The sequence below is a fragment of the Macaca thibetana genome, chromosome 7, assembly GCF_024542745.1.
Source record: "Macaca thibetana thibetana isolate TM-01 chromosome 7, ASM2454274v1, whole genome shotgun sequence".
NCBI lineage: Eukaryota > Metazoa > Chordata > Mammalia > Primates > Cercopithecidae > Macaca > Macaca thibetana.
Window position 1 is genome coordinate 145,312,865 of NC_065584.1, and position 17,902 is coordinate 145,330,766.

Below are 17,902 nucleotides of genomic sequence, written 5' to 3' on the forward strand. Positions count from 1 at the left end.
TTCTTTTACTTTATTTTTATTTCTTTTCTTTTCTTTTTCTTTTTTCTTTTTTTTTTTTACAGAGAGTTCTAAGGTTACTGTAGACAAACAACTCAGAGATAGTTTGAAGAAAAGGATTGTCCCCTCAGACTTGGGGATTCATTTCTCCCTCAGTGGACAAACCTCTTTGTCATTATTACCTCCAGAGAGAGACACCCAGGGGTCTGCTCACACCACCCATCTCCAAGCAAGTTGAAGCATGTCCTGGAAAGCCACCTGAACCCTGGACAGCTCCACCTGACTACAGAAATAGTGGCAAAGGAATTTTTGCTGTGGTCCCAGCGGTGAGCATAACAGAGTTAACCTCTCTCCACCCCAAATATTCAGACTGCAAGGACACAGGCTCCCAAGTTTCAACCTGCTTGGAGTTCCATTCCAGGTACTCTGCTGACGTCTTGGCCAGCCTCAGCCACAGACTCCCGGCTGAGATGAGCTGTTCTGAGGAGTCAGGAAATGTGGAGGATTTTAACAGAAAAACAGAGCCTGGCACCCCATGTGTCGAAGCTCTGGAGACTGGCTCCTTAGAACCTAGGTGGGCTAACGGGAAAAGTCAAAGTTAGCAGTAAACCCAAGACCAAAACTTATTCCTGCCTTTCCATCTTCTCTCAAACATAGCCTTTATCAAACTATTGAACCCTCACACACATAAATAAATGGAGAAAGACGTACTCTGAGAAAGAATCTATGGAAAATAAAGTCACAAGTTATTTATAAAGGGGGTGTTTGTTAAAGTAGTCGATCTATTTCCCTCATTTTAAAGGCAGAGAAACAGAGGAACAGAAGGTTGAAGGTTCTAAACAGGATCCCCACTCAGCATGTGTCACATTTGGGGACAGAACCCTTGCATGGTGCTTTTGCCTCCTAATTCAGCGTTCTCACCACCACACAGGGCCCTTGCTGTTCCACAGAGCCTCTGGAAAGAGACTGGCCTCAAGTGGGACAGGAGTGAAAGGCCAAGATTGAGAACACCTCCCTATTTTTTACAAGGCGATCTGGAATGTATTATTCTTTTTTTTCCTTCTTTATTTCAGTCTGGGCATTTTTGCCTCTTAAAAGCAGCTAACCCTTTACCACAGAGGTGATGCAGAAATCTACTCATCAAGTAAGCCTGAAAGCCCTTTGCTTCCTGCAGAAAAATCTATATGTGCCCTTCAGCCTCATAATTGAGTTGCAAAGGGGAAAAATAAAATTGTTTCCTAGCTGTGTGGAGCCGTTCTACCCAACATGCCAATAAAAAGCAAGTGGTGTTTTTGTCCATAGGATGTCCAGGTTCAGAGTCAGATCCATGAGGCTAAACAAGGGCTAGGTTATTACCAACAAATGATTACACTCCAGGTTGTATTGAACAGAGTGAGATATTTGAACTCTTGAGACTAATTGGAAGGGTTCTGAAATGTCAATGTTGACATCCCCTGTCTGGATTCCCTAAACCACAGCAGAAACTAACCCAGAATCTTAAAAATGCTAGCTTCCAGAAAGCCCTATTTTTATCAGGAAATGTGGATATTAATCCTAGGCAAGTCACTTAGCCACTACTGTGTTTCTTTGCCATCAGGTAGTAATAGCTATCTGTGATATCTTTTTTCAGAAAATTATTTGGAAGATCGAGTACATAGTGTAAAGCATTTTAATTTGTGACATGCTCCTCTTATTCAATCACAATTATTCTCTGCAATATGTGGAAGCAGGTGAATACCATGCACCTCAAAACAACCTTGTGAAGTTGGGGGTCCCAATGTAGACATGGGAAGACTGAGACTCAGACAGTTTAGGTGGCTCTAAGTTCACAAAGAACTTAGAGAGCACCAGACAAGGTACAAACCCAGCTTGGCTAGTTCCATCTCATTTTCTCCATGGAATCACATGGCTTCTCTCTTGATACATGCAAAATGCTTGTAAAGGTTAAAAGAGTGATACTGTAATAACTAATTAAATTCATCCCCACACTGTCAGTCATGTCAATATTTAGGAGTTCACACTTCTCTCCATGGACATAAATCATCTTTATGAGTCTCTGGCTGTTTTTTTTTTTTTTTTTTGAGATAGAGTTTTGCTATTGTTGCTCAGGCTACAGTGCAATGGCGTGATCCTGGCTCACTGCAACCTCCACCTTCCGGGTTTAAGCGATTCTTCTGCTTTAGCCTCTTGAGTAGCTGGAATTACAGGTGCCCACCACCATGCCCAGCTGATTATTATTTTTTTTTTTTGTATTTTTGGTAGAAACAGGGTTTCACCATGTTGGCCAGGCTGGTCTCAAATTCCTGACCTCAGGTGATTCACCCGCCTCAGACTCCCAAAGTGCTGGGATTACAGGCATGAGCCACCGTGCCCGGCTGACTCTGGCTGTTCTTGTAACTACAGTAAGCTTCTCTGTGATGGAAGCTCCTGGTCATATCTGATTCACTGGTGGACTGATGAAAGGGCTGGACTAGTCTTCAGCATACCCTTTGCTCTCAAGGCCATTTCCATGGCCATGTTTGAAAACATCAGATCAACCCAATTTTCCATCATACTCAGTCAGCTGACTTTACTGGTGGACAAAATAGATAGCTGTCTTCCTGTTGTGATTTCTAGGATCTTAGGGGAAAGCCCTTCTTCTTCAATACCCTTCTATCCCTTCCCTTAAGGTTTTAAATCCTTTGAATAAATATTTTAAAAATCATTCTACAATGAGAGACAGCTTTAAAGTGCAAATATATTAAAAAAGCCAAGGACACATTCATTAATGAGTAAGTAAAATACTAAGCAATTCTTTTTGGGAGAAAGAGGGGCTAAAAGAGAAGTGTCAGGTAATGGATTATTTATTCATTTTTTTTTTCAAACAGAATCTCACTCTGTCACCCAGGCCGGAGTGCAATGGTGTAATCTCAGCTCACTGCAATCGCCAACTCCTGTGTTCAAGCGATTTTCGTGCCTCAGCCTCCCAAGTAGCTGGGATTACAGGCATGCACCTGGCTAAATTTTTTTTTTTTTTTGTATTTTTACAAAATACAAAAAAGACAGGGTTTCACCATGTTGGCCAGGCTGATCTCGAACTCCTGACTTCAAGTGATCTGACCCCCTTGGCCTCCCCAAGTGTTGGGATTACAGACATTAGCCACCACGACTCGCCCAGTAACTGATTTGTGGGAAGGTCACAGAGGTGGAGAAAGGGCACAACAGGCATATTAGAAACCCCTCTGTTTGTCCACTATTTTGCTTAAGACAGTGCCTGTTAAACCCTCTGAACCAGATCAGATGCAGTGGCTCACGGCTATTGTAATCCTAGTACTTTGGGAGACCCATGTGGGAGGATTGCTTGAGGCCAGAAGTTTGAGACCAGTCTGGGCAACACAGCAAAATCTTGTCTCTACAAAAAAAGAAAGAAAAAGAAAAAAAAAAATAGCCAGATGTGGTGGGCTGCATCTGTCGTTCTAGCTACTTGGGAGGCTGAGATGAGAGGATCACTTGAGCCCAGGAGTTCAAGGCTAGAGTGAGCTATGATTGCACCACTCTATTCCATCCAGCCTGGGCAATGGAGGGAGACTGTCTCAAAAAACAAAATAAAACAAAAAAATCACCCCCTCGCGGGGCGCGGTGGCTCACGCCTGTAATCCCAGCATTTTGGGAGGCCAAGGTGGGCAGATCATGAGGTCAGGAGATTGAAACCATCGTGGCTAACACAGTGATACCCCATCTCTACTAAAAATACAAAAAATTAGCCGGCCATGGTGTTGGGCGCCTGTAGTCCCAGCTCCTTGGGAGGCTGACGCAGGAGAATGGCGTGAACCCGGGAGGTGAAGCTTGCAGTGAGCCGAGATCGCGCCACTGCACTCCAGCCTGGGTGACAGAGCAAGACTCTGTCTCAAAAAACAAAACAAAACAAAAAACCCACCACCTCTAGGTGCTAGAGAAACAGTGTTTGGGGAATTCATTAACAGGTGTGATTTAAAAATTTTTGCCAGGCGCGGTGGCTCACGCCTATAATCCCAGCACTTTGGGAGGCCGAGACGGGTGGATCACAAGGTCAGGAGATCGAGACCATCCTGGCTAACACGGCGAAACTCTGTCTCTACTAAAAATACAAAAAAAAAGAAAAATTAGCCGAGCGTGGTGGTGGGCATCTGTAGTCCCAGTTACTCAGGAGGCTGAGGCTGGAGAATGGTGTGAACCCGGGAGGCGGAGCTTGCAGTGAGCCGAGATCAGGCCACTGCACTCCAGCCTGGGTGGCAAGACTCCGCCTCAAAAAAAAAAAAAATCTTTTAGAACTGCTTTACTGAGGCATAGTTTGTATACCACAAAACCCACACATTATAAGCATCCAATTTAATGACATTTAATGATTTTCAGTAAATGTATAGAATAGTACAACCATTACAATTTAGTTTTAGAAACAAGTTCAATTTGAAAAAAATAGTGCTCTGAAAAGGTATCACTGCTTGCCCATTATAGGGCAATTTTTCACAGCCTTTTATAGCACTATAGGGTTTATTCTTACTGATAATCTGCCTAAAGAGGGCTCCACAAAACCCTGGGTAAGGGCAGCCATGCTTTGGAGGACTTCCTCTTTCCCTGGCTTCTGAGAGATGATGTGCTGGGATTCAGGAGTGAGCTCAGAGCTCACTACCCCATGCTCAGGCTCAGGGAGGGGCCCTTGGTATGGACATGGAAATCCCTGCCATGTCCACAGCCTCCATGCTCACCACCTGGAAAGTTACAGAGAGCTGCTGGTTACACTTCTGGTTTCTAAAGCCAGTAGAGCAAGCCTGTGTTCAGCCCCTCCACCCCAGGCTCCTACACCCACCTCTCCTAGGAAAGCCTGGAGGAAATTGGGCAACGTCTTGGTATTCCATTCTGGTTGCCAAGTCCCCTTATTGTTTTTACATTTCTAAGAGACTGTCAGTACAACTTCCCCCGTGACTGCCACGTGACAGGCTGTGCTGTCCTTTATCTCAGGGCACCAAATGACTTGCTTCATTCCAGGTCTTTCTGTTGCATTGTGAGTCAGGTGGAAAACAGAAAGGTGGCCCTATTTTAAGGCAAATGTTAAAACAAAGACAATGCTGTGCTTTGCTGGCATTTGTTAGCAGCAGACATGGTTAAAGAATGGCTATGGGCAAATATTTGGATGAGTATAGAATCTGCTTAAATACTATGGATTTACTGTATAGGGTGTCAAAGTAACAGCTGTAGAGTTAGAGTCTATTAAAGGGGCTCTCAACAAAAAATATGCCTTTATATGCATGCTGTTTTGTCTTTTGAGAATTATCTTTCCTCTTCTTTCCATCTCATAGTTCCCTCCAAACAATTGACCACTCCTTTTGTCATGTCACTGCTTCCTATGGAACTCAGTCTGGTGGATTAAGTGTTTCTGTTAATGTCTGTCTCCCTTTCACACTGTGAGTTTTGTACAAAAGGGACCATGCCTATTCACCTCTGTAACCCTAGTGTATACCATGGTGTCTGGCAATAGATGATCTGCACTCCATTGACTGGAAAAAGGCTGTGAAAACAAAGAGGGGTGCACATTCAGAGCAAATATTTCCTGCTTTGGCTGTGCTAATTTGCTGTTCTTTACACAGCCAGGGAATGATGTGTGATCATTTGTTGAATTAAGAAATTGTTTTGGACTCAAGAAGCACCAAATGTAAACTGCAACGTCAGATTGTGAGAGAAAGGGCAGGAGGCTTTGGGGAAAGGGCTTTCCCAAAGTGCTTGCCCTTGGGGAGGTGAGGGAAATTCAGGCTCCTAGCTACAGAGAATGAATTCACTAAGTCCACTGCCATGCTTTGTGAGAACCAGGTAGCCACTCCTCCTTACATACATTCCCAGTCAGATCTATAGCCATGACAAGAAATACAAAGGTGTGCTTTCTATTTGTGGTTTATGGAATTGCATTCAGGATTTGAATTTTATCTACCATGTCCACTGTTCTGTCTCCAAGACTTATCACAGTACCCGGCACACAGAACGCAGTAAATATTTGTGATGCAAATGAATACTTCATAGTCCAGCTGGCTTCTTTCCCATTTTTTTTTTTTAAATTGTGCACTAAAACCACAGTGCCCTGGAATAAATTTTCTATTGAACATCTCACTTGACTGGGAAGTAATCTGTGAATGTGATTAATAAATGGATAGTAAATCCATGGAAACCAAGGCTTGGGAGTTCCATCATTTAGAAAACAAAAGCAGTCAAGACTAAAAATCTCAGACATCGTAAAGTGCTTATTCACCTTCTGGGTGACCCCAGAAATAGCAGAGGACTCCGGGGGCCAGTGGACCATCCAGGAAGAAGCTTTGGTGAAGGGGAGGGCACTAATGTTTCTTTGGCACTTGCTCTGAAGCAGGTATTGGGCCAAATGCTTCCACCTTTCATTTTGGTACTCACAACAAACCCTACCAGATGGTTATGGTGATCATGACTTTCCAAATGAGGAGGGGAGATCAGAGAGACTATCACACCCAAAATTGCCCAGCTAGAAAGCAGCCACACCAGAACTTGAACACTAGCCTATCTAATTCTAAAAACTCAACTTTTTCCAGTGCAATATGTTCCTCTGGATTTTAAGTCCCAGCAGGGCAGAAACAAGGCTCTGGGCAGTTATCTCTGTAGCCTGCTCTCCCCAGCATGGGCCAGAAGAAGCATCAAAACATGCCTTCTGAGCTGCATTTCGGATCATGAGCACTGGGACTTCTTTCCCCAATAAGTGGTCTGACTGAATCCTGGCCACTGCCTCCACAGGCACACACCTACAGAGTGCTGGCCCTGGAGGAAGTTCTCGGACAGCACTGATTCCACTGGTGGGGCACAGGTCCCAGTGCAGAGGACGGGTTCATTCTTAGGCACATCACTTCTTCTCTCTGGACCTCGGTTCCTCATCTAAATTGAGAAAATTTGCCAGATTGTTTCTCGGCATTGTCAAAGTTTCCATGGTGGCGCGAATACTCTTATTTCTGCACATTGCAGTACATTCACCACTAGCCACATATGCCTACTAAGTACTTGAAATGGGGTATGACTTAAGAACTGAATTTTTTATTTTATATCATTTTAATTAATTTAGATTTACATTTAAATAGTCACATGTGGCTATTGGCTCCATGATTGGGCGGTGAAATGAGGAAGCTTCGGCTTTAAGAAGTGGAAAAAGTGGCAGCATGAGATCAGAATTCTAGCTCACTCGAATGTGGGTTCAAATCCCAATAGGCTATGGGGCCAAGAACAATGTATTTACTCTCTTCAAGTCTCAGTTTCTTCTTCTATAAAATGGAGCTAATAATGGCTTCCACATGAATTTGCCGGGAAAATTAAATGAGACAAAGCACTTAGCGCACTGTCATCACATAATAAGGGCTCCTAGAGGAAGGCTATTAGAAAAAGTTCATAAAACAGCAGAGACCTGGGGGTGTTTCTTTCCCTGATTAACCCATTATTACACTCACCAACATGTCACATCTAAAATTGAATGGAAGGAAAGAAAGGTTTAAAATCCACTGGGTGGGGCACTGGAAGGGGAGGTGAGGAGTGATGGAGACAAGGCAGTTCTGCCGACTTAACACTTTTCCCAGGGCTGTTCCTGTATGTGTCGTTTGACTGATTGGGTCAAATTACACAAGATCTAGCTAGATATTCAGATTCCCTCCAATGCGTCTGTGTTGTGTAATCCTCCCAGCCTTGTAAAGGAACAGATCTGATTGACCAGGGATTGTATAGGAGGCATCTTCACTGAGATTCACAAGGCACTGAAAACAAGAGAAGAGACCCTGGTATTCTATGACAAACGTGCAGACAGTCTAAAACATCAGGACAACATTTTCCATACAATTTAGCTGGTATTTCTGAGTTGGAATAATTAAACAGAGATTTAGACTAAAAGAGGAAGCAGTCGATGAGGAAGTCAGCCCGTAGCTCCCTTTGCCCCGAAATATGCCAATTCTGAATATTTCACATCAGCTTCCTCTTAATAAATAGCTTCCTACTCATCCATCCCTTGAAAATATCACGAGAATTGCCTGGATATATATTTTTTTCAATACCAATGCCCAGGCCACATCACCTTCAATTAAATCAGAAAAGGTGATAGGTGAGTGTGACACTCAGGCATCAGGCATCGGTATTTTTTAAAGCCCCCCTCACCCCCTGGTGATTGTGACGTGCAGCTAAGTTTAAGGCCAAGTGTTAGAGATCAGGGTAGAAACTCAGGAGTTAACTGCACGGTGAGCCCTGATCTGTATCATACACTCAAGGTCTAATCAGAACATGCTGATGTTTCGCTTAGCATACATTGCTTATTGCAACTAGAATATTTCTCAACCAACATCCGTCTTAATAAAGTCTAATTTGGGCCAGTTCTACACTGTTAGTGTTGACAGGGAAATTCCCCATTGCACTGGCGATGGGAGGGGGTAGTGCTTTAAAATCAAGCCTTGAAGAAATATCCGGCTTCCAGAGCCCAAAACCCTCAACAGAGGAGCTGCTTCAACAACTTCTGCATACTGCCACCTGGTGGGGCCTGGGCCCAACTTCATCACAGCTCTTCATCCTTGGGCACCTACCCGCCTCCCCAAACAGATGTAATTTAGGAAAATGTCATGCATTTTCAAACCAATTTACTGGTGCCTTCCACATTCATCAGACTTCCTTCTCCTTTTTCCTCCCATCTGGTTAATATAATTATTGCTTTTACGTGGCAAAGCCATTTTATGTAATAGCTTTGTTTGTTACTATGGTTACAAGTTTAGTAGCCCTTTGGAATATAAATCTATCATCCCTGAAAGTAGCTTTCTGTTTGTCAAGGTGCAGCCCTTAGGTGCATCAAAAAGCAGAGTAATGGCGTTAGTTTTCCGTCATGAGGAAAGTGGCCTTTCTTGGTCTTATTTTTGAAAGTTCTACAAGCCTGGCCTAGACACTCCCGGGAAATTGCTGGGTGCTGTCCCACTTTTTCCCTCTGGAATTTTCCTAACTGATGAGGCACCCACAAGCAGCTCTATCTGGGAGAAAGTAGGGAAACGTCGGCCGAGGGGCAGCTGTGTTTGCTGGGCCAGAGCCCTCACATTGCATAACTGGTGTTTTTCCTGGTCAGTTTACTCTTGGCTGATTTATTCACCAGTTAAAGGCAAGGGCTGAGAATATAATCTCCCAGGAGTTAAGTTTCTTTGAGTGTAATCCCTTTCTCTCACGCATCTGAAGCATCGGCCCTTATTTCCTGATGGAAGTGGAGTTATAACCTCCCTTCGGAAAGTGGTAAGAGTTCAGTGCTGGGTTCAATCTGCCACCCTCAAGTGACAAAGCTTGACAGCGTCTCTGCTATAGCGCTTCACACCCAACTGAATCAGACCCAGCCCTCTGAGCACAAAAGTGGGATGGCCTGTGAAGCTGGGCTTTCTTCCCATTCTCAGCCAGTAACAGCGAACCTTGGAGAGTTTATAGCACGCGTCCATGTACGTAACCTCATCTAATCCTTGTGACAACCCCAGGAGGTATGCATTGCCATTAAGCTGGCATCACTCCCATTTTACAGAGAAGGAATTTGAGGCTCAGAAGGATCAAGCACCGTTCCAAAGTCATATAACTAGTGTGTGGGCCTTAACGTCCTTGGAAAGTCCTGGTTGCTAACTTAACAGAGCCTCACTTTCCAGATTCAAGGAACCAGGAGAAAAGAAAGAGCAGGCAGCATCCATGCCTTCACTAAAGCCTTGATTAAACCAAACTGAACAAACATCGACCATCTTCTTCCCTCTTCCGGAGAGAGTTATTGGTTTGGTAGCCCATTGGTGAATTTCCAGTGGCTACTAATTAACTAACCATGTCATTCACGTTTATTATCACAGAGCAGGTATGTATTTATTTACACCACTCACAGGGCAGGATAATTTGCAGTTATATAATTTCATGGTAATTACGATTGGAATTGCCACGTAGAAACTGGGTACTTTGGAGGTGCATGATTACCAACAACTAGCTACCTTGGAATTACCCATTAATGACATGATTAGTTGTGGCTTTGTAAGAAAATGCTGTTATGAAAGAACTTTATCTTTTCATTCCCAACTGACAGAAAAGCAGGAACCTTGGAGATATCAGAAATAATTTTTTTCTTCTTCTGGCAGGTGAAGAATGTAGTTGTGCAGGTTTGTCATGTTTCTGGGCATGTCTGGGGTGCCTCGGTGACAGGGAGGGAGGAGAAAGAGATGTGTGAGCTTGAGCAAAGGGTGCAGGCCCTGAGTTGTACCAGGCTAGTCTTCAGGTCTATTGAGCCAGGGTACAGCCAGGAATTACCAACTTGTTAGGCAGGGAGTAAGGAAGCTCAGAAAGCCTGTGCTTGGGCTAAGGGGTTCAAAACCCAGGAGACTGAATGGCTGCCTGTCCTCTGCTCTGTGGGGACCAACAGAATATAAGGCAGGCAGAAGCAGAGGAGATGGTAGGTTCCATCTACTTACGATGCTATGAGAAGACATGCGGCTTATATAATATGCGCTAAGCAGGAACCACCCTGCCCCCAAAGACAAAACTGGTCTCCAGGCTGTATTTCTTGGCAACAGGGGCTTCCTTGGCTTTTCCTTCACATCCCCTTGAGTTGACTCTCCTCCTTTGAGGTTGCTCTTACTGTTGATTCTCACTGGGTATTACCGGGCATGGGGAGGAGAAATTCACACAACGGGGTGCCTGGCATATGGAGAATAAGAGAATCTTTAGCTCTTAGAACTGCAGGAGACCCCTCGTTTAATAGAGGAGAAGCCCAGGGCCCAGAAGGGGTGAAGGAAGGTATGGTCCAATGTCACAAAGCAGACAAATGGCAGAGCCAGGGCTGGAGCCCACACAGGCCACCTCCGAGTGATTTTCCATAATGCAATTTCTTCATGAGGGAGGAGTTGTTGATGCTTCAAATTGAGACTAGGCTAATATAGATAATACCTATATAGGGAGTGCCTCTGCATCCATTATAGAAGCTACTCTGTGATTTTTAATACATATATTTTTACCTGATTACAGCACAAAGACTCCTGTATCAAATTCCTTTCACTGGTCAAGAGCAGGCAGACATTTGCACCTCCTGACCTGCAATGCCCCTCTACTACTAGATAATGAGAAATCTGAAGTCCACAACGATTCCCTTTTCCTCTAGCTGCTAGGAAACTGAAAATCCATCTTTTCTTTAGGCAGGAGTTTTCATTACTGTTTTCTTTTCCTCTCTTTTGCTTGATATCTGCTTTTGTTTTATATATTGTTTTGATCTTTTTGTACCTGTGTTTTTAGTATAAAATTTCTGGATGCAGGTCAGTAACAAATAAATAATAATCTTCATGCTTGGTGTTCAACCATGCAGGAAATAAAATCTTGTAGAATGTACAGAAGAGCCAGGAAGGATCACACACTCTCCTGTGCTACTACATATGAAGGAGAAGGGGAAGAAGGCTCAGTTTTAGTGGAAAGGAATAGGAAACAGAAGAGGCCTCCTCCTTTATCAGCGCCACCACCGCTTCAGCAGCGCTATCTCACCCCACTAACCAAACATCCAAAGGACTTGGAGGCAGAAAAGAAAGCTTCTGGAGACCCTGGAACTAAGTGTGCATCCATCTATGTATCTATCTATATATCTAAGTATCCATGTTTCTATCTATGAATCAATCATTTTATCTTCCACCTCTATCATCTAAGTTAACCTTTCTCCAATATTTCTCTGAGGCTAATCTCATCATCTTTGTCTTAAAGAAGTAGAGACTCACAATTAAGTAATATTTTCAACATCAAAGAATAGATAGATATGGGATTTGAACCTATGCCCATTCGCATCTGAGGCCCACATTTTTTCCTCAGACAATCGCTGTCACCTGGAACTGTCAGTAGGCCATCCATTTTAGGTCTCTCTTAGGCCTAAAGTCACCAAGCTTTACCAGTACTCAAGCTGGGTGCTAGGAACAACAGGTTGGGCACTGCAGGTGTGACAGATGTGGATTACCACTTACCCCAGGGAGAAGCCTACATACATGGGTTCATAGTTAACAGTGAGCTATTACAATACATATTGTTCATCCTCAAAGATGAAACTGTGATGAGACCATTGCTACAATGTTGACAAATCTTCAGGTACACCAAATGTCAAGATGAATTTTATTGAAATTTTCGTAACATTTTTCCTTTTGCTGATGGTTTAAACAAGTATGTTCATGTTTCTCTCTGTGAGATGATTTTTGGTGTCCTGAAATGACATGCTATTGTGTGAAACTACAGATGCAGGACACTTCAGTGGAATTCTTTTCTTGCATTAAACTTACTTCAGTGAAGATTTATGAAGCCTTGAATGTCTGGATTAGGCCTTGGGGCTCATGATCAACCCTGGGCCAGAATATCAAGGCCCAAAGTGCAATCTTGGTTCTACCTCATAACCTTCCAAGACCCTGTGTTATTCTCCAGTCTTATAGAACTAATCACATAAAGTGGTTAATTTCTTAACCTATTTGTAGAGAAAAATGGGTGATAGAAAGAAAACTGGAGCTCCTGGTTCACATATGCCTACCCCATGCCCCCTGCAATTCCACTTCTAGGATAAATCCAACAGAAATCCATACTTAAATCCACCTGAGGACATGTATAAGAATATTCACAGAGCCACTATTCATAAAAACACCAAAGTGGAAATACCACTAATTCCATCCATAACAGAGTGGATCAATCATGGCATATTTCTACCGTGGAATACTACACAGCAACAAAAAGGAGAGACCCATTACAGGCATCAACACGGACAAATTGTACACACAGAACATTAGGCAGAAGAAGCCATCCATAAAAGAGTACATACCACAAGATTCAATTTAAATAAAGTTCAAAATATATGCAATAAGGTGCTAGAAGTCAAGACAGTGGTTACCTCTGAGGAAGGGTAGTGACTGGCAAGGTCCCGAGGTGGTTTTGGAGATGCTGATCCTATTCCATTTCGTTATGTGGGTATAGGTGATGTGTTCACATACAAATTCATTGAGCTGCACAAAAATGATCTGTATACATTTCTTTGTATGTGTTATGCTCCAATACAATTAAGGAAAAAACAGGGTTCAAATCCCATCTCTGCTACTCACCATGTGGCTTTTAGAATTCACTTTACCTTTACGCTACATCTTCCTCATCTGAGAAACCAGCATAATACAATTCACTAACAGAGCTGTTGTGAGGATCTAATAAGAAGCTGCATGTAAAACACCTAGCCCTGAACCTCACACATGGCAGGTACTCAATATATGGTCATTCATTATTAAAATTTAAAAAATTTGATAGACAATATTGAATATATACAAAACTAAAGAGAACAGTGTAACAGACCCCCATGGACCCCATCACCGAGCTTCAATAATTATCAGCCTATGGCCAGTTTTGTTTCATCTGTATGTTTCCCCAACCGTTAAAAAATGTATGCATAGTCTACAGATGTATGCCTTTTTTGCATATATACATCAGTTTGTATCTCTAAGAAATAACTCTTTGAGAAAACATAATGAAAAAGATCAATGGTTGCTGGGGCTTAGGGGGAGGGAGGGATGAACAGGCAGAGCACAGAGGATTTTGTGGGCAGTGAAACTGTTCTGTATAATACTACCACGGTAGATACGTGTATTTATAAACTTGTCCAAACCTGTAGAAGGCACAACACCAAGAGTGAACCCTAATATAAACTATGGAATTTGGGTGATAATGATGTAGGTTCACTGATTATAACAAATGTGCCACTCTGGTGGGGGATATTGATGGTGGGAGAGTGGGGGGAAGGGGTATGTGGAAGCTCTTTGTACTTTCTTTTTTTTCTTTTTTTTTCTCTTTTTTTTTGAGACGGAATCTTGCTCTGTCACCCAGGCTGGAGTGCAGTGGCCGGATCTCAGCTCACTGCAAGCTCTGCCTCCCGGGTTTACGCCATTCTCTTGCCTCAGCCTCCCAAGTAGCTGGGACTACAGGCGCCCGCCACCTCGCCCGGCTAGTTTTTTGTATTTTTTTAAGTAGAGACGGGGTTTCACCGTGTTAGCCAGGATGGTCTCGATCTCCTGACCTCGTGATCCGCCCGTCTCGGCCTCCCAAAGTGCTGGGATTACAGCTCTTTGTACTTTCTGTTCAATCTTTCTGTGATCCTAAAATGGCTCCAAAAATAAAGTCTATTTAAGAAAATACTCACATCCATGATCATTAAAGACTACTACTACTATTCTACTTCTTACCCAGTTTTCCTAACTCATAAATATATTTTTACAACTGTTTTGCTCAAATCAAGATCCAAACAAGGTATGCTTAGTATGCATTTCTTCATTCTTAATTAATTCAATGTCTTAATCACAAAGGCAATAGATAGGAAAGCTGTTTATGACTTTGGTCACCAATCACAGAATACTTTGTGGAGAGAAAAAAGGGTATTGTCATGAAGCCTCCTAAAAACATTCAGAGTTTCTGTCTGTAACACTCTTCTGAATTCTTTAGAACCATGGATGGTTGCTGTCACCGTCAAAACTACATCTAATATCACAAAGGAAAGACCCTTTAACACAAACAAGACTGAACACAAATGGCAGAGCAGATCCTATTGTCACACATATATGCAGAAGAAATCCTGTAAGGGGTACTTCCGGGAAGACCGACAAGGTGTGATATCTGGTGTCACTGTTTGTATGAAACAAACGTTTTAAGATCCTCAAATAAACATAGCGCCCAAATTAAGGTGAAAGTAAAGCAGACAGGACCCACTTTTTGCACTTTGTATCTTTTCTCTCTGCTCTTTCAGCATGGCCCAAAGAAGCTGTCGTTTTCATCTTGCACACTGGATGCCGTCCTCTGAAGTCTGAACAAAGGCCGGATCACATGCCTAAGCAGTATTTTACCTTGTGCTGATTCCTTAAAAAAACAGATTGTCTCCTGGATTGCATGCATCTAAAAGTTCTTACTGCGTTTTATTAAATAACCAGCTAATGTTTCTGCTTCCTCTAAGGAGATCATGAGTCCCCTGCTCCCGAACAAAGGGCCTTCATTTTATTCATCTGTATATTCCACATCCCAGCACAGCACTTGGCACATAGTGGGCCCTCGAACAAACGTATATGGGATAAATGAACAGACGAGAGTGAAAAGAGGCTGGTGAGGAAAAGCACTGGACAGGGAGCTGGAGGCCTGCGGTCATCTCGGCCCTTGACATTCAGAGTGACTTGAGTCAAGGCACCAACTTCCGTGGGCTTCCAGTGATTTCTAGGGTCTCTCCCAAGACTTTTTTAAAAAGCACATAATCCTAAAATATGTTTACTTACTGCTTTGCTGTGTTGATCCACCTAGTGACTTACATCTAAAGACTAACCGCTAAGCAAATTACTGATGCCTTTCCGAACGCTCCACAGCAACAAAACTTTGTTTTTCTAGTTGTCCCAAACCTTCTGTGTCAATTGTGTTCCCACTACAGATCACAGTGGCAACAACCCCACCCAGAAGAGCCGGGAAAAAACCCTCCCCTCTAACTCACCACAGGGCTTGCCGTGTGCTAGATGTGGTTCTGTTAAGTTGTGCTGGAAGCGGGAGTGGGCAGGGGCTCAGACACCTTCTCTTTCCCCCTTAGTCCATGTCTGGCCCTGCTGGGGGCAGAGCTATGATGACTGACCATGATCATGTGTGAGCACGGGGCAGTGTGTTTCAAGGGGTGGGCACTGGCAGAGGTGGGTCCAGAGAGGGCCAGCCCGCTGAAAACTTCCCAAGTGGGTGAAACTCACCTTGGCACTTGCTCTCCTCTCTCCTGCCCTCTATCCCATACCCCACGTGTAGCATTCCATTCCAGAAAAGAACTCTGACTTTTAGCTTGTTGACAACTTATCTCCCGAAGGTGTTAGCTGACAACTTTTCTGAGGCTGAAGATGTGACCAACATAGGTGCTGGGAGAATGGAAGGAAGGGGTTGAGTTACATTTATTCAGTACTTTTTCACTCATTTAAAATTAAGCACACAACTGAGAGGAAGTACTCTTCTACTTTTAAGAAATGTTCTTTTTGTATCACTGCCGCTAATATATGCTTGTAGTCTAAAAATATAAAAACACAGATTTGAAAAAAGAAGAAAACTAAAGTTACACACACTATAGTTCTTTAAAATTTTAGAGCCTTCTAGATCTCTTCATATATTTACAAGTGAATATATCTGATTTAATGGAATTCTACTGTATCTGTAATGGAATAGAAATTCTTGTCCTTCGATAAGTCACTGGCCCTTTCCGTCCTCAGGTTCCTCATTAATCAGTAAAGCACGAATACACAGGAAAATTAAGTCGTGAAGCACTAAACCACAGGGCGAGGCATGCAGGCCGCCAGGCCATGTGGTGGAAATACTGTGAATTATAACAACCATAGAGATATGAGGAGTGATTACTGATAGGACATATTACCATTTTCAAGGATTTAAAGGTAATCTGGCTGGGCACAGTGGCTCACACCTGTAATCTCAGTACTTTGGGCGGCCAAGATGGGTGGATCCCTCGAGGTCAGGAGTTCGAGACCAGCCTGGCCAACATGGTGAAACCTCATCTCTACTAAAAATACAAAAATTAGCTGGGTGTAGTGGTGCACACCTGTAGTCCCAGCTACTTGGGAGGCTGAAGCAAGAGAATCCCTTGAACCCGAGAGGCAGAGGCTGCAGTGAGCTGAGATTGGGCCACTGCATTCCAGCCTGGGCGAAAGAGCAAGTCTCTGTCTCAAAAATAAATATAGAAATTAAATTAAATTAAGGTACTCTAACAATTGAGGAAGTGCCTCCCTAGCACATCCTGACAGGTGGACCCTTGCTGCAGCCACAGGTGTAGACTGCTCTCTCAATGGCATCTTTTGAAAGTTGTCAGTTTCTCGGTGTTGGAACCTCTCCCAGCTCAGAGGTTGTCACCTTCAGACTATCTATCATCTCTAAATGGGATTGACTTTGAAGAGAACATTTGAAATGTTCCCATATTCAAACTGAAAGGAGACAGGCTGGACCAGTAAGATCAGCCAAGAGATGTTGAGTTACATACATTGTTTGGGGCCACAGAGCCTTGCTCTGTTTCTCCTCCACCTGTCCGATCCCACAGTACTAACAATACATTGTCTGTAGACCCAGTCATAAGGACTCTGGCCCCTGTGGACTGGCTGTCCTCAGAGGGGAGCCAGGAAATCCCCAGAGGGGCTGTCATGGAACTTTGGCCCAGCAGGCCCACAGCTCACTCAGAAATGCACTGTGCACCTGATAAAGTGAGTGATCATCAGACTGGCCATCGGCGGCTGAGCACTTTGCGTTTCTGGGCTTCTGTTTCCTCATTGGAAACATGAGGGTGTGGAACCCAAGGACTGTCAGAATTCCTTCTTGTGCAAATGCCATGAACCTGTATATTTCTGTTCATTTTTGTGTTCTGTAGGTACCCAGGACAGTGCCTGTAATAATACAGGTACTTTGTAGTATCTGTTGAAGGAATGGGTGATGAATACATGGGTGGAAATTCTGTGCTTAGCATGAATGAAAACACAATGGTTGGGGGGAATTAAATTCTATCACATGGTGACCAAAAATGCTGAGGCCATATCTGGCCTGCATGGTCTGACATGATTGGAGGCACCCCTGAAGGTGGGAGGATAGAGTAGATTGAATGAGAACTGATCTTGAACACCTAGGATACAAGGCTGCTATATCAGGGGCCAGAAAACATTGCATGAGGGCCTCGAGATGGTAACATTTATGACAGGTATACATCTATGGTTTTGGAGGCATCTCCATATCTGCATTTCTTATGAGCTTGTGCATACAGTGACACACAGCTATTTGAAAGCCAAATATCCCTCTATCCAGCGACATTTGGAGCAGAACCTGGAGCATAACCTGGAAGGCACCTGCAGCAGAACCTGGA

The 17,902-nt window shown here is 43.4% G+C and overlaps 1 protein-coding gene and 1 long non-coding RNA gene across 2 annotated transcripts in view; both read right to left on the bottom strand.

The window, feature by feature from the left end:
- Window positions 1–17,902, bottom strand: part of RORA (RAR related orphan receptor A) — a 1,262,381-nt gene that overhangs the window by 425,702 nt on the left and 818,777 nt on the right. The gene's annotated exons all lie outside the window — the stretch shown is intronic.
- Window positions 1–17,902, bottom strand: part of LOC126958750 (uncharacterized) — a 60,709-nt gene continuing 42,807 nt past the window's right edge. Inside the window, exon 2 of the long non-coding RNA XR_007727282.1 lies at window positions 1–17,902. This exon is cut by the window's right edge and continues 24,396 nt beyond it. This is a non-coding gene — a long non-coding RNA (uncharacterized LOC126958750).